The sequence below is a fragment of the Lycorma delicatula genome, chromosome 8 (genome assembly GCF_047948215.1).
Source record: "Lycorma delicatula isolate Av1 chromosome 8, ASM4794821v1, whole genome shotgun sequence".
In the NCBI taxonomy this organism is placed as follows: Eukaryota; Metazoa; Arthropoda; class Insecta; order Hemiptera; family Fulgoridae; genus Lycorma; species Lycorma delicatula.
Genome location: NC_134462.1, coordinates 88,502,581 through 88,516,009, shown reverse-complemented (window position 1 = coordinate 88,516,009; position 13,429 = coordinate 88,502,581). Strand labels below are relative to the sequence as shown.

The 13,429-nt window shown below is 32.1% G+C and overlaps 1 protein-coding gene across 1 annotated transcript in view; it reads right to left on the bottom strand.

The window, feature by feature from the left end:
* Evi5 (ecotropic viral integration site 5) overlaps positions 1–13,429 on the bottom strand; it is a 517,609-nt gene that overhangs the window by 474,837 nt on the left and 29,343 nt on the right. The gene's annotated exons all lie outside the window — the stretch shown is intronic.

The window sequence follows — 13,429 nt, the reverse complement described above, 5'->3', positions numbered from 1 at the left end:
TTTTTTAAAGAAGTGATGAGAATTAAAAAAAATTGTTTCATCTTCAGTACTTTCATTGACATAACAGCATTTACTATTAAAACAATCTGTAGCATATTTTTTTTTTAAATTTTATTATTTGAAGTACATTATCAAGTTTTTGTACGATACCTAGTACTATCAAGTACTGCTATCTAGCAGCGCGATTCGTAAAGGTACATTAAAAAATGAATAAAACGGCATATTCGAGTCCCTTCATCAAATGGAAAAAAACGTGGTCTAACAAAATTCGAGGTATTTTTTGAAATTAAATTTTATTACTAATCTAATTGAGCTGAAATATAAAGTTTTCACGCTTTTTCCCCATTTTCATTTCACTGTTAGATTAGGTCATGTTTAGAACTGTAAACGTAGTTCGTTAACTTCGTCGCCACTTACCGACGAAGTTCTAATGAACTCAGTGATATTTTAATAACACCTATACACCGTACAATGTAAAAATGTACAAAAATAATCGTAGAAAACCCACAATCTACGAGATGTCAAGTTAGTTTAAAAGAAGTCATAAGTATCGTAATTTTGTGAACGTTTGACAATCTGTTAAAACTTCCTTAACTAGTAAATTTATTTTTTAAAAAAGCTTTATCCCGAAAGAAATCAGCTTTGTTTAATGCTTTTTTAATGTTGTTTTTAAATTATATTTATTAGGTATTTGCTCATTTAAATGTTCTGTAAAAATCCATCCTTAGTTTTTAAAAAATCAATTTCTCTAGAGAGAGTAGTATAAAATAGAAATTCCAAAAAATATTATTAGATTTTTATTTTCTTCAATATTTTCCACGTAAAACTTTTTTCTTATCTGTATCTATGGAGAGTTTAAATCATACAAATTAATTTATAGAGGGAATTAATTAATTTAAGAAAAGGAACGTTTGACGCAGAGTTATTTACAATTTAATGTCCATTTACGAATTACGAGATCAACTTTAATGGTGTGCATTTTTCTAGACTAATAAAATATAAATTAGGAATACGAACATTAAATGTATTCTTTGTTGATGTATAATAAAAATTATTGTATGCGGAAAAATAAGGTAGCATCTCTGACAGATATCCCGAGATACCGTTTAAGATGGCGTTATAAGAGTGTCGACACAAATGCCAACAGTGGAAAAACTATTTAATAGAATAAAATAGAACCGTTTGACATTCAAGTTGGCATCCCTGAGAGAAAATATCAGCTGTTCGAAAACAAATTTCCATAACCACTTACGCTTATTTCAAAATGTCAGCTCCGCTTGAAACATGGACTGTGGAAGAACAACACGTTATAATAAGATTTTTATTTTCTGTAGGTATAAAACCGGCCGAAATTCACTCGCGGATGAATACAGAAAAAAATTATTAACCGTGCACATTCTTATAAGTAGATCTAACAGTTTAAATCAGGCAGAATAAATGTCACCGATTTTTATCGTAACGGAAGATCAGTAGAAGTTTCGAATGACTTTGTAAAATCGTAATTATAATCTTATTCGCAAGGATAGAAGCATACAAATTAGATTAAATTCTGAAATTTGTAGTATTAGTATCGGCACTAACAATTCCATTAACCGCAAGCTAAATTACCGCAAGACGTGATTTCCGAAACGGACGACTCAAAATCAGACACCAGAATTCACACTTGTACGGAAACTAAAAACGGTTTTTAGCGGAAAGTAATGATTTTTTAAAAAATAACATAACTTATTATTAAAATTAGATTCATCATTTTGAGAGGGATCAAATGTCAAAGAACGGAAATCAAGTTCACCCGCCACAAAAAGATTCAAAACCGTCGCCGGTAAAATACGGGACAATAAAAAAGCCAAAACGACCGGCGAGTACTATTTTGTGAAACCCCAAATAAAGTAAAGAGGAAATGTCTTAAAAGGCATAATCTTCTATACAATAACGTCCGCCTAAGTACTGCTCAAAATACACGGCAAGCTATTCATATGTTGAGAGGTGTCGCTATATCCATTTTACAGTCTCCCACACTATCAGATTTTTTATGTTTGGTCCTCTCAAAGAGTGTTAACGCGGTACCGACTTCGGCAAGACAGCGAGGTGAATTCTTTACAACTGGAATAAGAAAGCTCGCAGAAAGATAGGACAAGTGCCTAAATATAGCCGGGAATTATGTTGAAATGTAGCGTAAATTTAATTGTCGTGGAATAAATAATCATCACTATAAACTAAGGTATTTTTGAGACTGTTCTTTTTTACCTTCTGCTCCCTTCTTGATCGGGTGAACTTTCTGTTCTTGTGTAAGATAAGGAAAATCTATAACGGAAAATACGGGAGGAATTTCACGTTTAGAACTTTTATTTTTAGTTTGCATACACCTGCATTATCTTTTTTCTTTCAATTCAATTACAAAAAAATACAGATAAAACTCTTATCGATTTAAAATTAAACCCTCTCAACCTCTAACTACAAGTACAAAAGTGAAGCTAGCAGAGCTATCTTATTTTAATCGTGATAATCAAACTAAGACCACACCCACAGCTGGATGGAGAAAAAAGACACTTATTACGTGATCAATAATAACTGAATTGAACTGGATATAAACCATACGTTTTGAATTATAAAACTAGGTCTCATCCCGAACTAACTAATAATATTTTTCCGTAAACCATTAAAAAAATTATTAGTTAATATCTAGTTCATCATTTTAAGATAAATTCTGCTATCGGTAAAAGAAAAATTATCTTCATTGAATTTTAAGGTTTCCCGACGATTTCAGTTTCCCCGAATCCAAAAATGAAAAAAATATCCCTAACAAAATTTTGTACGTAAAAGTTTTGATGATTCTTTCGCTTGATTACTCAGGAACAAAAGATCTGACCAAAAATAACATTTCATGAAAATATTTCGTAATTTATTAAACAATATGGAATGCGGTGGTGGAGAGATTTTTAGACCGTATTATTTTTACACCTCGAAAGAGGTTGGATTTCATGAAAACATTTACTCGGACATGTTTTTCTGAGAATGCTGTAATATAAAAATGTCGAAAAAATTACATATTTTCGGTAAAAAAGGGTTGTGAAAAAGATAAACACTAGAGAAGACAAAGATTGGATTGCATACAAAGAAATAAAACTGAGGATATACGAAATAGTAAATATCTTGATGTTATCAAATTAGCACAGAAAAAAAAAATTAATAACAGATTCGAACGATTTAAATTACTATTAATTAAAAATAAATATTTTTACACCTCGAAAGAGGTTGGATTTCATGAAAACATTTACTCGGACATGTTTTTCTGAGAATGCTGTAATATAAAAATGCCGAAAAAATTACATATTATCGGTAAAAAAGGGTTGTGAAAAAGATAAACACTAGAGAAGACAAAGATTGGATTGCATACAAAGAAATAAAACTGAGGATATACGAAATAGTAAATATCTCGATGTTATCAAATTAGCACAGAAAAAAAAATTAATAACAGATTCGAACGATTTAAATTACTATTAATTAAAAATAAATACCGATTTTAAATTCTTTATGAATTTTTTCCTTAACGACGAGGTTACCAAAATATAGTTACTAGGCCCTATGTATCACACAGGTAAGGGTATAAAAATGCATATTTTTAAACAAAAGTTAACATTTCCTTCAAACAACTAAAATATTATCATTTGAAGGGTTGTACTAAATTATATTATATCCACAAATAACATACAACGGAGTTACACTAGCCCTAATTATTATTGTAACTTTTCAGCCTACCGGCTTTAAAAAGCAATCTTAATAATTGTTTATATAAGAAAGGATGTATATTAACTGTTAAGTAAGATCGTAAAGAAAAAATTATTTTTATTTTATCACTAGAATAAAGTTGAATTTTTAGTTCTATAAAAATACCGACCAATTTTACAAACTTCACTGCAAGTTTGTTTTTTATAAATACATTCTAAAATCTCTTTTTCTGTATTTTAAATTACAATATGGAGTCTTTATTTTTTTTAAAGTAAATTACAGAAATTTAAGTTTTATCTAAATTTTTACTATACAGATTTGTTCTAATATATATATATATTTTTAAAAATATATATCTACGGCAAAAATTACATAAAGGAAAAATCAAATAAAAAAACCAGAGAGATAATGTTATTTTTTAATCGTAGGCGCTGGACTGGATAAATTAGATCAGGTGAGATGAAATGTTAAAATGAAACAACAATGTCAAAATTTGTCACAAATAGTAGCCGCAAAGCAAACAAACTGTCACCTGTCGTACAAGGAAAACGTAACGTCCCTACACGTTGCATTAACCATCAACATCAAATACAGGGTTTAGCAGCATTAGCTAACACGTTACTAATGTAAATAGAGAGCGCGCATGCGTGCATATTCAGAATTAACAAGAGATATGTAGAACATTTCCGACGAAAAGGAAAAGGCGGAATGAGAAAGAGTTACGGGTAGGCTTTATATTCCAGCCATGTTATTCCGTAGTATTTTTCAAATCAATCTTTCACAGAAACGGAAATTTGAAGTACTATTATATGAATATATAAAAATTCTTACCAAAACATTAAGAGCCATAAAATTGTAACATTGGAATACCAAGAATGAGATACGTTAATTTACAATTCACTTCTGTAATTTTTTGAACAAAGTAAATTTTATTCTGTAGTAGAATAAAATAAAAACGTAGAGGCAAGATAAGGAAAGATTTATAACATACTGCTAAAAGTTAACACTTATTAACATCTTATTTTCTAAACTTTCAACTTAATTATTTCAAAAGTTGTATCTTTTAAACAGGTATCAAATTCTGAAAGAATGTTTTTTGAATTTTTTAAACTCATTCAGAAATATATACTTGAGAGAATATACTTGAGTATATTCAGAAATATACTTCTGATTTTTTCGGCGAGCTTTGTATCAATAAATAAATCAATAAAATAATAAAGGAGCAAACGATCACATACATTTTAGTTACCGAGTTTAATAATTGTACACATTTATGGGATTTAGATAGCTTACCATGAACTGGCCTTTGACAGTTATTTTGTAATAATGAAGGACAGTTCAAATTTAAGTAAAATATCATTAATTTTTTATGGACCTTAATATCTGTTTTAGTAATCGACTTGGTTTATCGAGTTAATTAAAATCACTGATCAGCAACGGTCGGTCGGGATAAAGATAAACTACAGAGTTGTGTAGCGGAAATGAATTCATTTTACTAGCTAGAAGCTAAAATAATCGATTATTTTTAAATCCGGTACCGATACTGAACTTTACCACCGTTTGTATAAAGCTTAAAATTTAAGCCCTTCCCCATTGAAAATGATTTTTACCTTTACGTCCTTCCCGATTCGCTTTTCTAAACAAAAACGTTAAAAATTTCCTATTTTCATTCCCCGAAGACTTATTTAGTGAAAAATTTAAAAAAAAACAGACAGTAAACATTAATGAAATAATAAAACTCCGGACATGGTGTTCATTATTTCTCCAAACTTTTTTGCGATATTAAAAAAAAATTCATAAATTATGACCTTTGTATGTAATACCTTAATGTATACCACCCATAATTCAATTATTTTAATGTAAGAGAATCCGTCTTCTTATCATACAAGATAACCAAACCAAATTTCATGATTATAGGTTTTACAAATACTAGACAACAGTATGAAATACTCCGATATGTAGATCATCCTTTTTTTACAACCCACCTCATTTTTCTTTTCTTCGATTTCTTGCTGTTCTCCATGGATGGCTGATCTTACTAGGTTTTCCATGTTACCTTTTTCATTTACTGGTAGCAGTAAACAGTTTGATAATAAAATTAGTGAAAAAATGAAACCGTTCGTTTAAAAACTGTCTGTTTACTTTTTGCCGGCATTTCTATTGGTTGTGCATCATTGTGAATTATCGTCGTAAAGATAAATACAACGAATCACAATAATAAAAATATTAACTGTTTTTATGCGACGGCTTTCCTTTTTTTTTTATTATTATTCTATTTCGTTACGTAAAATAATTTTTCATACTTTTTTTATTATTTTCATTCAATTTTTAATATTACTAAATATTTAATTATTTTTATTAGTACATACATTAATATTAATTGCTTATTTCAGTTACTTCGTTTTTTTGTTGTCGGCAGGCTATGTTCTGTGAAAAGGTAACTATTTCTTTTTCTTTTTTTCCCTTTAATTTTTCACCAGTATTCTCTCAGATGTTCGAAAAAGGCTGAAAATTATATCGGCTTCCTTTCTTCTAACCAATTATCCCCTTTAGATGTCCTTAGGAGGGGGTTTCTTCCTGGAAACCTTTAAATTCTTTCATTTTCTTTCTGAATTTGTTTTCGTCAGATATTAAGTCTTTTTTAATTCCTATTTCTTCTAGATCTTTTCTACATCGTCCTCGTTTCTTTTAACCTGTTTTTAGTATAGTATTTTTTATAGCCTCTCAAACGGTAACATAAGCAAGCCCCTTGGCTAAATCGGATGAATACTTACGGACATGTAGTGCGGTAACTGTAGAAACTTCTTTTATCTTTAATACGAATCCGAAGGGCGTCTTGCCAAAATCTATTGAAAATCACGTTGAAGAACGAATCAAGAATAGTGGACAAAAGGTGACCTACTCGTAGAAACACGATGCAAACCGACTCATCGGAAGGCTCAAAGGCCTCTACGGTTACAGTACCACCCACTATTCCTGGGGAAACAATGGTATATTTACTCAGAATATAAGCAGCAAAATAACTTGCAGGACATATGAAAAATCCAAGTAAACTATAAACGGTTTATCAGATCCTCATTGAAAGGAATGAATGCAGAATACACAATTTTTAGAATATAAAACAGAACAGGTAACATTCATTCATAAACACAGAACTTTTTTTTGACAACTGCCCTTAAAAACGTCAACAAATAAAACAAAAATTAAATGAAATTAATACTAACAAAATTTCTTCCTCTACATAACATTGCATCAACCGTAACATGTTTGACTACACAGAGCACAAAATCATATTTTTCAATAGATATTACACGTCACAAATATGAACATTAAAATTATTTACTTATTTTATTACACAAATAAATAAAAGCAAGAAAAAGCAATTTAAACTTTAAAAATATGTTAATATCAGAAATATTAAGGAAGCGTTAAACAAATAGAAACATTAACATTCTTGATTCCCACACATCACATAACACAATAATTCTGTCACAAGAAACTTTAAAAATACTATGTACACAAGATAATAAATTAATTAATTATTAATGACGTAATATCAATATACAAACTATATAAAATTTAAAAGCAATTATGTAATACATTGAAGACAAAATGGTACCAGTATTATAAATTTCCATAAAATAAAATTATGGACAGGCGTGTCGATGATATTTTGGTAATTCACAAAATACCAAGACAATTTAGAACACGCAATACAATTTAAAAGACTAAATACATTTTATAGAAATATTAATAAGATTTTGCAGACTGCAGAAATAGAAAATAATAGAATACGTCACTTAATACTACAGGTGTCTAAAATTCCCGCACCATAAACGAAATTCGTATATTTCTCTTTCGTTTGTCTGCTGGCAGTAATGACGCTTTCGCAGGAGAACGATAGGAATCACCCTGCAGAGTGGTCGTGAAGGTTATTCACACCGTGAGTTAGTAATGAGTTTAATCGACGTCATCCCTAAAGCCAACAGGTATCGCGCAGCATTGTGGAAACATAACTTAACAAGTTTAAGGGGACGGGTAATGTCTATTTGTTCCGATCGGGAAGATCACGCCACGGACTGATAACGCAGTACAAAAACTGTGATTACCAACGTCTAAGGCAAAGAAGTCGATCCGGCCAACTATAACTGATCATCGATCCACCGTTCACAATATCCCGAGGAAGGAAACATTTTACATATTCAAAATGCACCGCCAGCACATGCGACTCCTCCGGAAAGGGGAGCGCATTGCATCCTCTAAACTTTAGGGCCCCCGAAAGGCGCACTACTGCTAGGCCGAAAGGACTTACAGGGGACGGACTGAAAGGGAATCCACGCTGGGAGAATGAAGCTCATACGCGGCTAGTCTCCCAAGGCCACCCCCGGTCAAAAGGATCGGAACGCAGCAAATAATTCTGTCTATAAATCAATCAAAATAAATATAACCGCCACTATATAAATAATTACTCGCCCGTTAAAAGAAAGAAGAGCAGCGAGGAACCTTTGTCCAGGTTCTGCGATTAGTATGGAGGTACATAATTTTCCTGCTATCCTTGCGTTCCGTTCCGTTCATAATGCTTAGAGATTGACTGATACCCGCAATGGATACCATTGGAAAGCTTCGTGAACGGTTTCTTGTAAGACGGAGCCTCACCCTACAACGCGAGTGCCGTACAACTCTGGCTGGATGAAACCTTTTCTAAACACTGGATTCGACGCAGAGGACCGGTTTAATGGGCTCCAGATTTGAATCCGATGGACGTTTCTCAAAAGTCACGGGTGTACAGTGTGAAGATTGGCGATGTGGCCCGGCTACACATAAGGATTGAGGAAGAATACCGTAGACAATCCTTATGGTCCAAGGGGTGTTAAAACAACTTAAATTCCGCCAACAGACCTATCTGAAATTCAACGGAGGACATATTGAACAAATACTGTGATTAGGTCTAGAGTCCACAATTTTTAGGACACCTTTATTCATGATGATAAATTTTGTAGCTTGTGAAAAATGCCACGCCTGACCGGGACTCGAACCCAGAAGGAAAAAAGCAAGAAATCTTTTTATGTTAAGTGACAAAAAAAAAGATGAAAACAGTTAAGGCTGAGAGACTGCTTATTTATTAAATACCTACATGTCAGTAACAACAATTAATTATAAATCAATTCATCCTAACCACCAAAAAACACTTAATAATAAATTTATAATTAACAGAGCACTAAATTATACAGACGAAAATATAGAGCTACATGAACAATTAAATAAAATAAAATATATAAAAACAAAAGATTATTATTATATAAAGGAAAAATAAATGAATTTAAACACAGTAATAAAAATAATAAATTCTTTTGTTTAAAATACAAAATAATCCTTACACTCCTTTAAATTAATATGCCAAGCGTATACAATTTTCAAGAAAACCCCAATTAAACTGATTTAAAAAATATTACGCTAACAATAAATTTAATTTTAATATTTATATTTGTAACAAAACAGGAGTCTATAAAACGGAGTGCGGGGAGGTAAATTGTAAAAAAATTCTACGTCAGTTGACAAAAAAAAATTACAATAAGAAGTTATTAGCAACAAATTTCAATCTCAAATGTAAAAAAAATACACATAAATAATAACAAATAGTGGTTAAAATTACTCAGAGAAGGTTAGGAAGGAAATATTTCACAATGAATATTCTGAGATTGTAGTGAATGGCGTGCCAATTAACAACTTAAGATATGCAAATCATACTATTCTACTGGCCGAGTATTGAGGATTTACAAAGAAATGTTCAGAAACTTTATGAGATTAGTTTAGCTTTTAGACTAAACATTATTTTAAAAAAAAGTTTACTGTTTCCACAAAGACCCAGAACGTGCGGCTGCTTTAGCTGTAACCGGTCAAGTTATTGAAAGGGTTTATAAATACAAATGTAAGGGAAGTGTAACTAATGATAGATTGGATAACATGTAAGAACTGAAAAAAGAAAAAATAGAAATTGTTGGTAATTCGTTATTGAATAGCGAGACATTTTTTTTTGCAATACACATTCAAACATGGTCCTTAAACAGTACATGTTCAGATTCGACGTTTTTCTATACGATATGGATGTGGACACTGCTACGCGTTATTCTGATTTAAGTAATGATGAAGAAGGTTGATGGATTTGAGATGCGGTTATATAGAGTTGCACGAGGAAACGAGAAATTTTGAAGTAACTCTCACAAAAGTAAAAAAATTAATTTACACGTATTATTGTTGAAAACAAAATGTAAATTACATACCAAAACAAAGAAAATTTCAATTTCTGAAAAAAAATGTCCATTCGAAGTAGACATTTCTAGAATCGAATGCTGAGATTTTGCACGAAACTTTGAAAGACTTCCAGGGAAATTGCAGCCAGTTCTCCTCGAATCCTCGTTTTCAATTCGACGATTGTGGTCGAGCGAGTGATGTACACTTTACTTTCGAGGTGGCCCCACAAAAAAAATCGCATACCGACAAATCTGGTGATGTTGGGGGCCGATGAATGTCCCCCAACCGTGAAATTACACGGTCACCAAAGCGCTGTCGAACCGCTGGCATTGACGCTCTGACAGTACTGGTCGTGGCTCCATCTTTTTGAAATCAAAGATTATGAAGATCAGAAAAACGTTTAAGTCGTTCTGCTATAAAAGTTTCGAGCATATCAACATATCCTTCAGAGGTTACTGTCGTTGCATTCCCTTTCTTATCCTCAAAGAAGTAAGGCTCGATCACACTCGCTTTGAAACGGCACACCAATCTGAAACCTTTTGGCTGTGTAATGGTCGTTCGTGCAATTCACGAGGGTTTCTAGCCGTCCAATATCTTTTTTCTATTTAGCCTCCGGGAATTACAGTTCAGATATTATTTCAGAGGATGATATGTATGAATGTAGATGAAGTGTAGTCTTGTACAGTGTCAGTTCGACCAGATGTGTGGTTAATTGAAACCCAACCAACAAAGAACACCGGTATCCACGATCTAATATTCAAATCCGTAAAAATAACTGTCTTTAGTAGGACTTGAACGCTGGAACTCGCGACTTCCAAATCAGCTGATCTGGGAAGACGAGTTCACCACTAGACCAACCCGGTAGGTTAGCCGTCCAATATCTGCAAGTCTGCTTGTTTACATATCCGCTGATATGGAAATGAGCCTCATCCGACTCGAAAAGGTTGTAAACAAAACTGGGATCGTCATTAATCTTTTCAATCATATCGCAGAATTGTTGTCGTACCTTGAACTGATGGTTTCAGTTCCTGTACAACTTGAATTTTGTAAGGGTGAAACTTTAAATCGATGTGGAGCATTCGGCTGACAGTTGTTAGGTTTAGGTTCAATGCTGCTGCGTGTTTCATTGCCGATCGTCGTGGGTTCATTCCGATCGAGGCCTGAACTGCTTAATGTTTTCTGGGGTTCGTTGACCTCCTGGTAATTTCTTTTTTAGAGCTGAACCCGTCTCCACAAAATTCTCAACACATCTCTTGATGGCGTGGCAAGATGGGACGCGTCCATGACATCGGAATTCCCGTTGAGCAGCACTCACACTATCTCCATTCTTGTAAAACGCTTTCACGGCAAATTCACGTTGTGCACCGACCTACTCGTCCACGATTACTAAATGGCAGGCACCCATCTCTCTCACCTTTCTACCACCTCCTCAGAGCTGCCACTACTGATTTCAAAATTTCCCGTTTCCCTTGGCCATCCGCTATAGCCGAATATTTAAATATCATATATTGATAGGTTCATAAAGAGATTTTGCATAGATTTGACGATGAGGTGGAGTTAATCGCTTACATTAAAGCAAGGAAATAGTCATATTTAAGTAATTTTGTGAGAAGACAAAGATGTCACTTATTAAGAATAATTTATTCAAGGTAAAATGGTGGAAAAAGGGGGTACGGGATGGAACCGTATATGTGGCATCAGAACTCGAATGAGTGGTTTAACTGCTCATCAAAGGGCCTTTTTTGAGCCGTGGTTAACAAGTTGAAGATACGTTAATCGCCGATCTTCGAAAGAAGATCCATCTTCTCATCATCTTCTTTGTACAGGAAGAAAAAGAAGTAATAAAAATACAATTCAAGAACAAGTAAAGTTTAATACTATGATTGGATTACAAAATAATACATTTAATTTAAATTATTCAAAAAATGTATAATTTACGTTTGGAAATATATTCCAATGTGATAATAACAGCAGAATAGTTCATTTTATTAGTGAATGAGATGATAAACATATCTCCTCTCTACTTTTAATACTTTAGATTAAATTTTAATCACGTTTTATAAAAAAAAAAAAAAAAAAAAAAAAAACCGTTCAGATGAAACTGAAATTTCTATGAACGTACTTAACAAAGATAATGAATAAGTAAGCGATGGAAAAAATTAATTTTTAATAAAATAAATATATTTTATGTAAATTTGTAAGTACAGACGAATATAATTTAAATTTCATAGAAAAAATTTGAATTTCAATAAAATAATACTGAGACAAAAATCACAATTATAATACACTATATACGAAAAATAATAATCTACCATTGTTTTAAAAATTCACTCGTATATGTTCTGTGAAAATTATGCATATGTGTATATATACATATATAATGGAATATGATGACAAAAGACCGATGACATGTGCAATTTTAACTCAAACATTATAATATATACATATAATAAAATTATAAATAACGTAAATGTTACGCTTTGTACAGTCTCGCATGCAATGTATGCAGTATAGACCTACCATTAATAGATCAATGCCCCCTTAAATATAACTTATTTGTATCATACATATATAAAATAAACACGTACATTATTATTCTATTCAATGGCATGCGTGGACTAATAGTCGGTTTATAGGAATTTCTGTTACAAAAATTACTCTAAATCAAACAAACTTCCGGCTAGATAGCTACAACCATTGTTTTATCAAAATTCAAAGCTCGATTTCTCAAAAACTAACGAACGAATTTTGATAAAATTTAAATAAATAATTTATTTTTATGTAAGATACTTTATATGTGTACTATTTTAGCACTTCCGAGTAATCTTCGGAAAGTTATTAATTTTTTTTTAATTCAATATGATTTTGCGGAATCGGGTTTTTCTGATTACCCATCGGGTTGGTCTAGTGGTTAAGGCGTCTTCCCAAATCAGCTGATTTGGAAAGTCGAGAGTTACAGCGTTCAAGTCCTAGTAAAGCCAGTTATTTTTACACGGATTTGAATACTAGATCGTGGATACCGGTGTTCTTTGGTGGTTGGGTTTCAATTAACCACACATCTCAGGAATGGTCGAACTGAGAATGTACAAGACTACACTTCATTTACACTCATACATATCATCCTCATTCATCCTTTGAAGAATTATCTAAACGGTAGTTACCGGAGGCTAAACAAGAAAAAAGAAAGAGAGAGAGGTTTTTCTGATTAACTCGTTGGGTATGTAGTTAGAAAAGATTTTATTGTGCAGCAATTAAAAAAAAAATCTTGTAAAATGTTGTTAAATTCTGGGTTTCTTCTAGGGAATAGATAACTATTCCATGGCTACAGCCGGGTAGGCGATATATAAATTGATGGGTGGCTTTGATGTGTTACTGTGTAAAAAAAATATATGGACAGCATTTTAATTAGTTGACAAATTAGAATAACAAAACGCAGCAACTGCTAACT